The 14193-nt window shown below is 37.2% G+C and overlaps 1 pseudogene; it reads left to right on the forward strand.

Annotated features, from left to right (window-relative positions):
• Window positions 1-1508: 1508 nt before the first annotated feature.
• Window positions 1509-2434, forward strand: LOC123791617 (olfactory receptor 6C2-like; annotated as a pseudogene).
• The last annotated feature ends 11759 nt before the right edge of the window (window positions 2435-14193 follow it).

The following is a 14193-nucleotide window of genomic DNA, read 5'->3' on the forward strand; positions in this document are numbered from 1 at the left end:
TTCAATAAATGGTGCTGGGAAAATTGGACAGCTACATGCAAGAGAATGAAACTTGACCACTATCTCACACCATACACAAAAATAAACTCCAAATGGATGAAAGACCTCGATGTGAGACAGGAATCCATCAAAATTCTAGAGGAGAACATAGGCAACAACCTCTACGACATCGGCCAAAGCAACCTTTTTCATGACACATCCCCAAAGGCAAGAGAAACAAAAGATAAAATGAATTTATGGGACTTCATCAAGATTAAAAGTTTCTGCACAGCCAAGGAAACAGTCAGAAAAACTAAGAGGCAGCCCACCGAATGGGAGAATATATTTGCAAATGACACTACAGATAAAGGACTGGTATCCAAGATCTACAAAGAACTTCTCAAACTCAATACCTGAGAAACAAATAAACAAATCAAAAAATGGGCAGAAGATATGAACAGACACTTTTCCAATGAAGACATACAAATGGCTAACAGACACATGAAAAAATGTTCAAAATCATTAGCCATCAAGGAAATTCAAATCAAAACCACACTGAGATACCGCCTTACGCCAGTTAGAATGGCAAAAATAGACAAGGCAAGAAACAACAATTGTTGGAGAGGATGTGGAGAAAGGGGATCCCTACTACACTGTTGGTGGGAATGCAAGTTGGTACAGCCACTCTGGAAAACAGTGTGGAGGTCCCTCAAAAAGTTAAAAATAGAGCTACCATTTGACCCAGCAATTGCACTACTGGGTATTTACCCCAAAGATACAGACGTAGTGAAGAGAAGGGCCATATGCACCCCAAAGTTCATAGCAGCATTGTCCACAATAGCTAAATTGTGGAAGGAACCGAGATGCCCTTCAACAGATGACTGGATTAAGAAGCTGTGGTCCATATATACAATAGAATATTACTCAGCCATCCGAAAGAACAATTTCCCAACATTTGCAGCAACATGGACGGGACTGGAGGAGATTATGCTAAGTGAAATAAGTCAAGCAGAGAAAGACAATTATCATATGGTTTCACTCATTTATGGAACATAAGAAATAGCAGGAAGATCGGTAGCAGAAGGAAGGGAAGAATAAAGTGGGGGGTAAACAGAAGGGGGAATGAATGATGAGAGACTGTGGACTCTGGGAAACAAACTGTGGGCTTCAGAGGGGAGAGGGGTGGGGGACTGGGATAGGCCAGTGGTGGGTATTAAGGAGGACACATATTGCATGGTGCACTGGGGGTTATACTCAAATATTGAATCATGAAACATTACATCAAAAACTGAGGATATACCGTATGGTGACTAACGTAACATAATAAAAAATTATTATAAAAAAATAAATTTATATTAAAAAAAGAAATGTAAAATAAGTAAATAAATACATAAAATGCAGGAGAAAATAATTTGGAATAATTTGGTCTTTGTTCTTTCTGGGAAATCATGTTCTTTTTGATCACTGAGAAGAGCTCAGATCCTTTCTCTCTTATTGCTTGCAGATTGCATAAAATACCAAAGAAAATAATGAAAAATCACACAGCAATAACAATGTTCATCTTATTTGGACTTACAGAAGATACACAGCTGCAAGTTCTCCTTTTTATCTTTTTCTTTCTGACACATATTCTGAGCCTAACTGGAACCTGACCATTATCAGTCTTACCCTGAACAATTTCCCATCTTAGAACGCCTATGTTTTTTTCCTTCAAAACTTCTCCTTAGAAATCTCATTCACAATGGTATGTATTCCCAAGTTCCTATACAACTTATCAACTGGGGACAGTACTATTACTTACAAGGCCTGCGCTAGCCAAATATGTTTTTTAATCTTCGGGGCCACAGAGTTTTCTCTCCTGGCAGCCATGTCCTGTGACCGCTATGTGGCCATCTGCAAACCCCTGCATTACATGACCATCATGAACAACAGAGTCTGTACCATCCTCGTCCTGCTGCTGGATCTCTGGGCTGATGACAAATCACCACCCTTGGTATGGGCCTCCAGCTGGAGTTCTGTGACTCCAAGGCCAAGGATCATTTTGGCTGTGCGCAGCTCCCCTTTTTAAAACCTCATCCTCAGATACATGGTTTATAGAGCAGACTGTTATTATTTGTGCAGTGTTGACATTCATTATAACTCTAATAGGAGTGATTCTTTCTTATGTGTCTATCATCAGGACAATGCTAAGATTTCCCTCTGCTTGGCAAAGAAAGAAAGCTTTTTCCACTTGTTCCTCTCACATGATTGTTGTTGCCATCACTTATGGCAGCTGTATCTTCATCTATAAAAAACCTTCAGCCAAAGAAGAGGTGGACATTCACAAAGGGGTATCAGTGCTCACTACACCTGTTGCCCCTTTGTTGAATACCTTCATTTATACCTTGAGGAACAAGCAGGTGAACAATCTTTCAATGACACAATCAAAAGGCTTGTATTTCTTGCACACAAGTAAGGTTGTGGTGATTTGATCAATCACTAAGAAGAAAAAATAATGACTTAATAATTCTTCTGAAAATCTTAAACTCATCTTTACTCTTATTAACCTATGGCCCAGTCAGGTGAAATTTCTCATCCCTCTGAATCTTCCTTTGGGAACTTACAACATACAAGTCATTCCCCTTCCCTCCTTAATACTATAAAAACAAAATTTAAAAAATTAAATTTTCAAGTTCACACACTTTCAAAGAGACTGAGTTATAACTCAAATGCAATTCTGTCTCATTCTGTAAATTGTACTCCTAAGTTCTTACACTGCATTTCCTTCCAAGAAAATTAAAAACCTCTTGATGTACTGAAGAGGAGATACAGACAACCAAATAGTTGTAAAGTACTCAAAATACATGAGAAAATTAAATAAAAATATTTATACTCCGTGTCAGTCAGACCTCATTCAGGAAGCAGAATCACCACCCGTTATGGTCAAAGGATGATTCCAAGCATAGGAATGAAGATTTACATAGTTGTGGAAGAAGTTGGGGAAGTGTATGTCTGGTGGGGGAGCTGGAGGATCTAAGGAATCCAAGCAGGGCTATCAAAGGCAGCTGATAACGAAGGCCAAGGGATCTCCAAGCCCACACTCAGGCACCAGAAAGGGACCTAGCGCCGCTGTGTTCAGCAGAATCAGCCATCCAAAGAAGGAGTTAGGTGAAAGCAGCTTAAAGAGAGAATAAGCTGGAACCCGAAGACATATCTCTGAATCTCTGATGTGATACCTAACCACCATAACTTTCCAAAAACAATGATCACAGTTTATCTGCCATCCTCCAAATCTTGTACAACTAATTTTTTAAAAGCTCTAACCTGGGATCAGATGACAATAAAATGACCCAGCAGAGTGTACTTCTTCTTAGCATTGTATCTATACGTACTAGGTGTAATGATAATTTCCAAATAAAGGAAAAACAAAAGCACACTTCCACATAATATAATGCAATAGTCCCTTGTGCATCTTAACTTACCCCTCAAAAGAGGAGGCAAAAAGTCCCAATCACTTTACCCATCTCTTGGTGTTTAGGTGATACGCATTCCTGTTCTAGCTGAGACACACACTCCTTGTGATAGTCTGTAACTACTACTACTGAGATATAAAGCTGTTATTTATTATTAATATTAATATTTAAAGATTTTATTTATTTATTTGACAAAGAGAGACAGCCAGCGAGAGAGGGAACACAAGCAGGGGGAGTGGGAGAGGAAGAAGCAGGCTCATAGCGGAGGAGCCTGATGTGGGGCTCGATCCCATAACGCTGGGATCACGCCCTGAGCCAAAGGCAGACGCTTAACCGCTGTGCCACCCAGGTGCCCCAATTATTAATATTAATATTTAGTTTCATATTTTATATTAGAGGAGAATGGAAAGGTGGAAAAATTAAATAAAAAAGAAACGTGTGCTTGTGGGGATGTTGATAATGGGAGAGACTATGCATGTTAGGGGCAGGACATAACTTTCTCCCACCCTAATGTTTTACTTCATTGTCTTAACATATATTTATTTATTTATGAATAAAAGAATAATTCCTGCTCAAGGACTGTGTGTGTTAAGGAAAAAATGAAACTATTATTGTCTTGATTTCTACAACTAGTCATGTGGCAATAGTTGATATTTAAAATTTTCCTTTCCTCCCATTTCTTTTTGCTTGATTTTATATTTTATTGATATATAATTGACATATGACATTGCATAAGTTTAAAGTGTACAACACGTCAGATTGACAGATTTATATATTGCAATATGATTACCACTTTAATATTAGCTAACACCTTTCATGTCACGTAATTATCTTTTTGTGTGTGTGTGTGGTGAGAACAAACTTGCAACTAGTAAGTAAAATAAATTCTGGACATTTAATGCACAGCATAGTGATTATAGACAATATACTATATAATAAACTTCAAAGTTGCTAAGAGACTATGTCTGCTCCCATTTCAGTATTTCCAATGCCCTCATCTAGCATGTCAGCTGGTCATAGAATCTTTCCAGATGGAGTGAACTAATCTTCATTCCTGACAAGTCTGTGATTTGTGTTGTTTCTGTGTTGGTTCTTTATCATCTATCATGGGTCATGAGATAATAAAGGGGTATCATAGACAATATCCTGAATTCTAGTTATAGTCTTCTCTGGTCCACAATTTCCTCTTGATAATCAGAATTATTTACCCCTGCCAGGATAATAACCTACTTCTATAACCATTGGTTCAACAGAGTGGCAAGCACAAATTGGACAGGTGGGAGTTTCAGCTTCTACTTCAATAGAACTATTGCTGTGTTGCCTAACAGAATCATTCTTCCCTTTGGAACTAAGACCTACACACCAGCAGAAAAAATTCACTGGCAGGTCAATAGGGGTACTATTGAAAAGACACAATACAATTTCCAAAATTTGATTCTCAGAGTTTTATATCCTGTTTTTGTTTCCCTTGACTCTGGCAACATAAGACATTCTCCAACAAATGGTGTTGGGAAAACTGGACAGCAACATGTAAAAGAATGAAACTGGACCACCTTCTTATAGCATACACAAAAAATAAATTCAAAATGGTTTCAGACATAAATAAGAGACAAAAAAAACATCAAAATCTGAGAGGAAAACATAGGCAGTAATCTCTTGGACATTGGTCACGGCAACATCTTTCTAGATATGTTTCTGGAGGCAAGGGAAACAAAAGCAAAAATAAACGGTTGGGCCTTCACCAAAATAAAAAGCTTGAGCACAGCAAAGGAAACAGTTGAAAAAAGTAAAAGACAACCCACAGAATGGGAGAAGATATTTGCAAATGACATATCTGATAAAGGGTTAGTATCTAAAATGTATAAAGAACTTATAAAACTCAACACCCAAAAAACAAATAATCCAGTTCAAAAATGGGCAGAAAACATGAATAGACATTTTTCCAAAGGAAGCATACAGATGGCTAACAGACACATGAAAAGATGCTCAACATCACTCATCATCAAGGAAATACAAATCAAAACTACAATGAGATATCACCACACACCAGTCAGAATGGCTAAAATTAACAACACAGGAAACAACGGGTGTTGACAAGGATGCAGAGAAAGGGAACTCTTCTGCACTGTTCATGGTAATGCAAACTGGTGCAGCCACTCTGGAAAACAGTATGGGGGTTCCTCAAAAAGTTAAAAATAGAACTACCCTACAATCCCGCAACTGCACTACTAGGTATTTACCCAAACGATACAAAAATACTAATTCAAAAGGATACATGCGGGGCGCCTGGGTGGCACAGCGGTTAAGCGTCTGCCTTCGGCTCAGGGCGTGATTCCGGCGTTATGGGATCGAGCCCCACATCAGGCTCCTCCGCTATGAGCCTGCTTCTTCCTCTCCCACTCCTCCTGCTTGTGTTCCCTCTCTCGCTGGCTGTCTCTATCTCTGTTGAATAAATGAATAAAGTCTTTAAAAAAAAAAAAGGATACGTGCATCCTTGTGTTTATAACAGCATTATCAACAACAGCCAAATTACGGAAAGTGCCCAAGTGTCCATTGATAGATAAATGAATAAAGGAGATGTGGTTTACATAATCTATGGAATATTACAGAGCCATAAAAAAGAATGATATGCCATTCGCAATGACGTCGATAGAGCTAGAGAGTATTATGATAAGTGAAATAGGTCAGTCAGAGAAAGACAAATACCATATGATTTCACTCCTATGTAGAGCTTAAGAAACAAAACAAATGAACAAAGGGCAGGAGGGGGAAGAGAGGCAAACCTAGAAACAGACTCTTAACTATAGAGAACAAACTGATGGTTTCTGGACGGGAAGTGGGTGGGGGCATGGGTTAAATAGGTGATGGGGATTAAAGAGGCACTTATTGTGATGAACACTTGTATGTGAGTGATAAATCACTAAATTGTACACCTGAAACTAATATCACACTGTACGTTAGCTAACTGGAATTTAAGTAAAAATTTGAAGGAAGAAAAAAGAATAATACACCAAAGAATAGAAGTTTCAACATTTTTTAAAGGCACATGAAATATTCACCAAGACAGTCCTATGCTAGGACATAAAACAAATCTCAATAAGTTTAAAAGGATTGAGTCTAATATAAATTATGTGCCCCGTGAACAACAGAAATATATATTTTTATTTGTTTTAAAGATTTTATTTACTTGAGAGAGAAAGAGTGAGGGAGAAAGTGAGAAGGAGCAAGGAGAGTAGCAGAGGGAGAAGCAGACTCCCTGATGAGAAGGAAGCTCAACATGGAGCTGGATCCCAGGGCTCCAGGATCATGACCTGAGCAGAAGGCAGACACTTAACCAACTAAGCCACCCAGGTCCCCCAAGAATTATATTAAGTTCGGTTAAAACAGGACATCCAGAAAATCTCCAAATGTTGAGAAATTAACATACCTTGACCACACTTCAGCATGGGACAATGAAGAAACTTACAAGGAAAGGGAAAATACTCTGAACAGGTTAACAATAAAGGACAGAAATAATGAAGACAAAGCAGAAATCAATTAAATAGAAATCAAATAAACAATAGAAAACACTTGGTGAAATGTAAAGTTAATTATAGGACCATTTTGCAAAATTTGAATATAGCTGACACACAATGTTACATTAGTTTCAGGTATAGCATACGGATTCAATACCTCTACATATATTGTTCACCACAAGTGTAACTACCATCTGTCAGCATACAACACTATTAAGATATCATTGACTATATTCCCTATGCTCTGCCTTTTATTCCTGTACCTTATTCATTGCACAACTAGAGGCCTGTATCTTCCACTCTCCTTCATCCATTTTGTCCATGCCCTCATCCTCCACCCATACGGCAACCATCAGTCTGTTCTTTGTATTTTTAGATCTGATTCTAACAAAGCTGAGTTTAAAAAAGAGATCAATATAATCGATAAACTAATAGAGATAAAACAAATTACCCATTGTGCCAATTATCAATTACATATTGTCTTTCACCTTCAAATTCAACTTTTAATCTGTTATAATGAAAGCATGGATTTCTTTCAGGCATTTCAGATAGCAATATACTAAGACACTCAGTATCATAAGATAGTAAGCTTGCTCAGAGGAGAAAGGGTCTTCTCTTGCTATGTTGGTTTGCAAACTGGCTGGCATACAGAGAGGGCCAGAAGAGACCAAAGAGGGAGGCCACTCCAGACTGAGAGGGGGCCATTTTATAAGCAAGGGAACTTACACAGGAGGTTTGTCTTGGGCAGCCACAAGAGGAGTAGATCCCTGCACCCACCTGCCAGAATCTTAACAGTGTATATAGAGCACTTGGGTTCAGCCTTATACTAGTCCAGATGGTCTCAACAACACTTTATTTTTAAAGGATATTTCCTCGACTGCTAGTGTAGGAAAGATGGACAGACCATACATTCTCAGGACAGGGGAGGAGGTAAGGAGCCTTTAATTGCCAGAGTCCAGTCAGCTGGCAGTCAAGTCCTCTCAGTGGCTTCCTCCAACATGCTAGTCCTGCCAGCTGCACCGTGTCAGAGGTGTGAGAGTGAGGAGACCTATACCCCAGCCACTCTCCAGTTACACAGAGCCCTTCAGCAGCCTTGCAGCCCTGGCCTGGCTGGAGATCACTATTTCTGTTCTTCCTGATGTGAAGACCTCCCACCCACAGTTACACTCCTCTGACCTCTGCACACCTTCATGTGCACCGGCTGGCTAGGACTAGTCAGTGCCCCGCGGTTTTCTTTCCACCTTGCACAGGACTGTTGACTAGTTTAGGCCCAGGAAAACCTGTGAACTTCTCCCCACCCAGTGATGCAACTATACCTTCTGCAAAGAGATTTGAACCCGTCTTGGAGATTCGGTCCCCCTTCAAAATCATCCTTCCTTGTGAAATTCTCCCTGGGTCTCAGGGAATCTTCTAAAGTTCTCTTATAGCTTATGGTCACTTATTTATCATAGGTTAATGATTCTTGACATTAAACCACCACTGTTTAAATCACCATGTGGTTTCTGCCTCCTGATGGAACCCAGACACATACACCAATATAAAGAATGTAAGATAAAACAGCAGTAAAGATCCTCTAGATATTAACATATTAACAAGGGAAGGCTATGAACAATGTTAAACCAATACACTTGACAAATTAGATGAAAGGGAAAACTTATTTGAAATAAGTAAATTACAGACCTGACACATAAAGAAATAGAAAATCTGCATAACTTTATTTCTGTTTAGAAATTGAATTAATACCTAAACGTCTTTTCACAAAGAAAATTCCGAGTTTATGTTGCCTCACTGGTGAATACTATCAAAAGGGTAAATAATCCAATGTTTTGGAGCACTTGAAGAGAGAATATTCTCGCACTCATTTTATGAAATCACCATAAATCTGATACTAATACCAGGCCAAGAAATTACAAGAATAAAAGTATTGACCAGTATCCCTCATTATCATAGATGCAAATGTCCACAACAATATACCAGCAAACAATAATAACCACCTAAAAATGGTCAACAAATTTATCAGATGCCTCATAAAGGAAGATACATGAACAGTGAATCGGCACATGTAAAGAAGCTCAATATCATGAGGCATCAGGAACTCAAATGATCACTAAAAGGAGTCACGCATTCACTAGAATGGCTACAATTAGAATGCAGGCTGACAACATACATCATGACAAGGATGGAGAGCAACTGGAAGTATCATATACGGCTGGCAGGCACGTGAAATGATATAAACACTTAGGAAAACGTTCTGGCAGTTTCATATAAACACAGTTATCGTGTCTTAGTAATGGCTCTCCTAGTTATGTACCTGAGAAAAATGAAAATACATATCTCTGAAAATATACACATGAAGCTAGGATAGTAGCTGCCTTCGGGTGAATCTTGACTGCCAGAGGATAAGGGAGACTTGTTTTGATTGCTGGCAATATTCTGTCTTTATCTGGGTGGTGGTTATATGGTTGTATATATTTGTAAAAAATTAACCAGTAATATTTAATTATGTGCCTCTATTATAAATGTGTTATACATCAATACATACAGGTGAAACAGAGAAATTTCCAGAAAAACAAACACTAAGTGAATTCATCACCAGTATACCTACAGTAAAAGAAAAAATAATACAGCGCTCTTTATATTGAAGAAAAATAATGGCATGTATTCTTGAGGATGCCAAGAGGAATGAAGTACAGAATAAGTAAGAAAAAAGTTGGAAAGTTAAATGCACACTGTCTGTATAACACAATAATAAAAATATCTTGTGGGGTTTAAGTTTAAGGAGAATTTTTAAAACAAATATTCTTGGAAAATTCACATCTTGGGGTAACTGCTACCAAGGTTGAGGTTGTTTTAGTACATTTCCTATATGGTAGGATAAAGACTAAAAAGAGTGACATAATAAATTCATTGGTTTCCCTAACACTTCAGAATCTCTAAAAATGGGCAAATTAGACTTTTATATCTTTTAAGTCCTTAAAGGAATTAATCCAAATTAGAAGATATCAACTCAAGCTTTAGCTTTTGAAAAAAAAAATCTGAATTCTATCCAAACATTAAGTGCCCTCTACTTAAAATAAAGGTGATGCATACGTTCATTAACTTGATTGTGGTAATGGTTTCACAGATGTGTACGGAGGTACAAACTCATCAAGTCGTATACATTAAATGTGTGCGGTTTTCTGATTATCAGTCATATTTCAATGAAACTGTTAAGATTAGAATGAACAGAATAAAACTTGGGAGAGGCTAAAAATTTTTATTTCACAAATTTATTTTCTAGGACTACCGTCTAAGAACTCTGTACCTATATGCTCTATAGGAATTTTTAATGGTCTACATTTGGGATATCTCTAAGTTGTAGAATTTTATTACTACAGTATCTACAGTGTCACATGATATTAGGTTGTCTGTGTTAGATTACATGTCTGTACTTGACACTGAAAAACTATTAGAAGGTAGATTTTCAGTTACAGGTTTAGTGTGGCCTGGCTCACTTTTTATCTAGTACTCTGATTTGGAGTAAATTCTGAAATGTCCAACATGGGCCCAGAAAGATATTCAAAGGAACTGGCAATGGGAAAATAAAACTGGGAAGGTGCGCTCTTCTGCCTTAAAGTGAACTGATTTCTCTCTTAAGCGGTATAAGCATACACATTGTTAAGCATAGGTTTAATGTTAAGCCAATGGGTTAAGAGAAAATCTTAGAAATACGGTGATTATGTGAAAATTAGGAAGAAATATATGCTCCCTACTCCTCATATTTCTCTCCATGTGGAGGGGCATTCTTTTAAGAGTAATTTTCAAAAAGTAAAAATATACATGATTCATACAGTTATTCAACAAACACATGCAAAATATTTTATTCAACTAGTTAAACAAGTAACGTGTTAAGGCTGTTTCAAAGGAGAATTCAAGGAATAAACACTATAAAAACAAAAGACTACTGTTCAGTATCTATTAGATACTCAATTGATTAATATCCTATAGTACCATAAAACTGTAGTCTTTAGGATATCTTTTCTACTGAACAGAAATCTACAGTTAATGTGTCAATTCAAGGTGTGTGGACTTTAAGCAAAAAGTAAATAACAAAGTCAAATTCCTGCGTATTTTCCTGAGTAATTAAATAATTTTTGGATGAACTTGTAAAATAATGACATTGTAAAGATAGGCAGTCATTCTCCTACTTTATTTCTAAGGTTTGAAGATTTTTTCAATAACTCATTTGTGCAATTCTCCTGCCCCTCTCCTATCTCTCCTTCCACTGGTGTTGAAAAGACTTATCTGATAGGTAGATTTGGGGGCTTTGGGGTTTTTGTTTTGTTTTGATTTTATCTTTCTAACTTTTCTTTTTTTCCCCCTTCTTTTTATTGTGGTAAAATGCATATATCACAGAATTTAGCATTTAAAAAATTTTAACTGTACATACTCTTCAGTGGTATTAGGTATATTTACATTGCTGTCCAGCCATCACCACTTTCTAGCTACACTACTTCTTCCATCTTCCCAAACTGAAACTCTGTACCCATGACAGGTAGATTTTTTTTTAAAGATTTTATTCATTTATTTGACAGAGATAGAGACAACCAGTGAGAGAGGGAACACAAGCAGGGGGAGTGGGAGAGGAAGAAGCAGGCTCATAGCAGAGGAGCCTGATGTGGGGCTCCATCCCATAACGCTGGGATCACGCCCTGAGCCGAAGGCAGACGCTTAACCACTGTGCCACCCAGGCACCCCGACAGGTAGATTTTGAACAAGGATCTGGGTATGTTAGATCTATCCTATTCCCTTCCCTCTTTAATGTCTTTTCTACAACTAGATTTGAAACTGCTTGAAGTCATTCAATAAAAGGTACCCCCTGGTATGTGGGGTAGATTTGGATCCAGTACTGCCTATCTGACAGAGATGACTAACTCAAGTTTTCTTATTGCGATGTTCAAAACCAACATTTCAGTACTTGTATCTACAATAAAACTGGAATTTTAATATTTATTTACTTGCCTACTTTCTCTCTCTGACTCAGAAACCAAGCAAGGAATTGGATGGGATTCCTTCACAATCCCAACAATGGCAAGGGACCCAAACACTTTTGTGAATATTATGTGTCATTACACATTGGAAGCAAAGTATGGCAATACACTTCTGTTGTGATGAGCACCGGGTGTTATATGCAACTATAAATCCTTGAACACTAAAAAAATTAATTAATTAATTTTAAATATATATATATATATATAATCTGGTCTTTACCTCACAAATTCCTCTTCTAATGATTTATACTAAAGAAATGGTATTCATAAAAAATAAAATTTTTATTTAGAATTTAAAATAGTTAAATATGGGAAGCTTTAGCAAATAATGGCTTGTCCATAAAGAGTACAATGCAGAAAAAAATTGTGATGCAAATCTATATTTTTATCATGGAAAAGCATTGACAGAAATTGATTGAATGTATACTACTTTCAAGTATATTTACACATTTTTCCACTGAAAGTACAGACCTAAAACAATTTTGTTGCCTTTTGTTAATATTTTCTTATCTATGGGTTGAAGAGTAGCCAGAAATTTCTTTTCATCAGAAAATTATTGTTTTGCCCTTGCAATGCATCTAATAAAATGGTTGCACCTTATTGTCTCCAAGGACATGATTCCCACTGCTGCCTCTATTATGGATCTTGCCAAAATGCACTGCATATTAGAGTCATTAGTCGTGTTCAAACTTCGGTCACAGAGGACCCACTCTTTATCCACAGAGAGAGCTCCTGCACATCCATAACAGTCTGAAATAATAAAGCACTCATGTAACTTCACCGTGTAAAATTCTATCTTTGCCCAGAGCAATCAGAAATCATCTGTCAAAATCTTCTAAAACTCACCTTAGATTGATTATCATTTAAAATAAATTACAGGTTTTTTTTTCAGGTTTGCTATATAAGAATTTTTTTCCCTTGGTTTAAAGCAGAATAGAATATTTAATGAGAGTTTGTTGGTAACTCAGAGAACAAACACTATCTGCAGTAAAAAACTGTCCATGAGTGTGTATGTGTCCGTGAGAGGGGCATTTGTGTGCATATTTGACTCCACTTACACTTCCAGTTTCATTGTTGGGACCATCAGGATTACACAGTCACCTAAAGCCAGAAGAGTAAGTAAGTATATTCTTATTTGGTAATTTCAGTTTCTTTCTTCATTCAACAGTCTGGTTCCTTGTTCTCTGCAAAATCTCAGACTGATCTTTTTAAATATGAGATGGAAATAAATTAACTTTGATATCTCCAAAAAAGCAAATTATTATTTAAAATGTTATTTTCTTTTAGAAAAAATAAATGTTAATGGATTGGACTCACTGCACATATTTAATACACGTATCAGTAGAGATGGGTCCAGAACCTGTTCACTCTTTTCATCCTTAGTATCTATAGCAATACCAATCATAGGTTCTCAATAAATACGTTTTGAATTGATTCATGAGTAGTCATAGAAATAGGAGGGACAAACAGAAATGACCTGCCCCACAACATGACACTTATCAATCAGTATATATTTACACCAACATGTACCTGTGCCTTCATCAGAGTGCCAGGTTATTAGCAATGTGCTTGTTAGCAAACAGTGAGCTAATTATAAACACAAATATTCCTTGCACTATACTAAATTGAAAATACACCTGAATTAGACTGGTTTACCAGAACATTCACTAAATATTCCAGGATCACAGAAGGTAAGTGTTGGTGATCAGAAAGAAAGCAGAGTTTGGGCACCTGGGACAGCGCTCTGAGTTAGGATGCCACAATGAAGCACCGAGAGCTTTAGAATTTTCTCAATTGGGTTGAGAAGGGTCAATTCCTACATGAGCCTGTCTAAAAGGGTACCTGGTTATCAGTTAATGATTTCTTCCCCTGAGCATAGATCAGTGCTCCTTTTCTGCAGAGAGGCCTACAATCCAAGGTAATTTCCTATCCATAGGACTCTGATGCTGTTACATGTTACTGTCTTGATAGAATTAACATGCTTCAATTCACCAGACCTTAGAAAAGCACACTTCTAGGTTTCTTGTTGAGTTCAGATGGCTAGAAATAAGTGAAACCATTCATATCCTTTTCTTTTTTGGACTGAAGGGGGGAAAAAAGACACAGACTCTTTATTTACAAAAGGAAATAGCTGCCCATATAATTAATTACCTAATGGTAGTTGAGAAAGAAATGTGAAATACGTATTGCCTCATGTCCAAAACTGCAGAGTCTCTG

The sequence above is a fragment of the Ursus americanus genome, chromosome 24 (assembly GCF_024610735.1).
Source record: "Ursus americanus isolate L20-20 chromosome 24, mUrsAme1.1.p, whole genome shotgun sequence".
In the NCBI taxonomy this organism is placed as follows: domain Eukaryota; kingdom Metazoa; phylum Chordata; class Mammalia; order Carnivora; family Ursidae; genus Ursus; species Ursus americanus.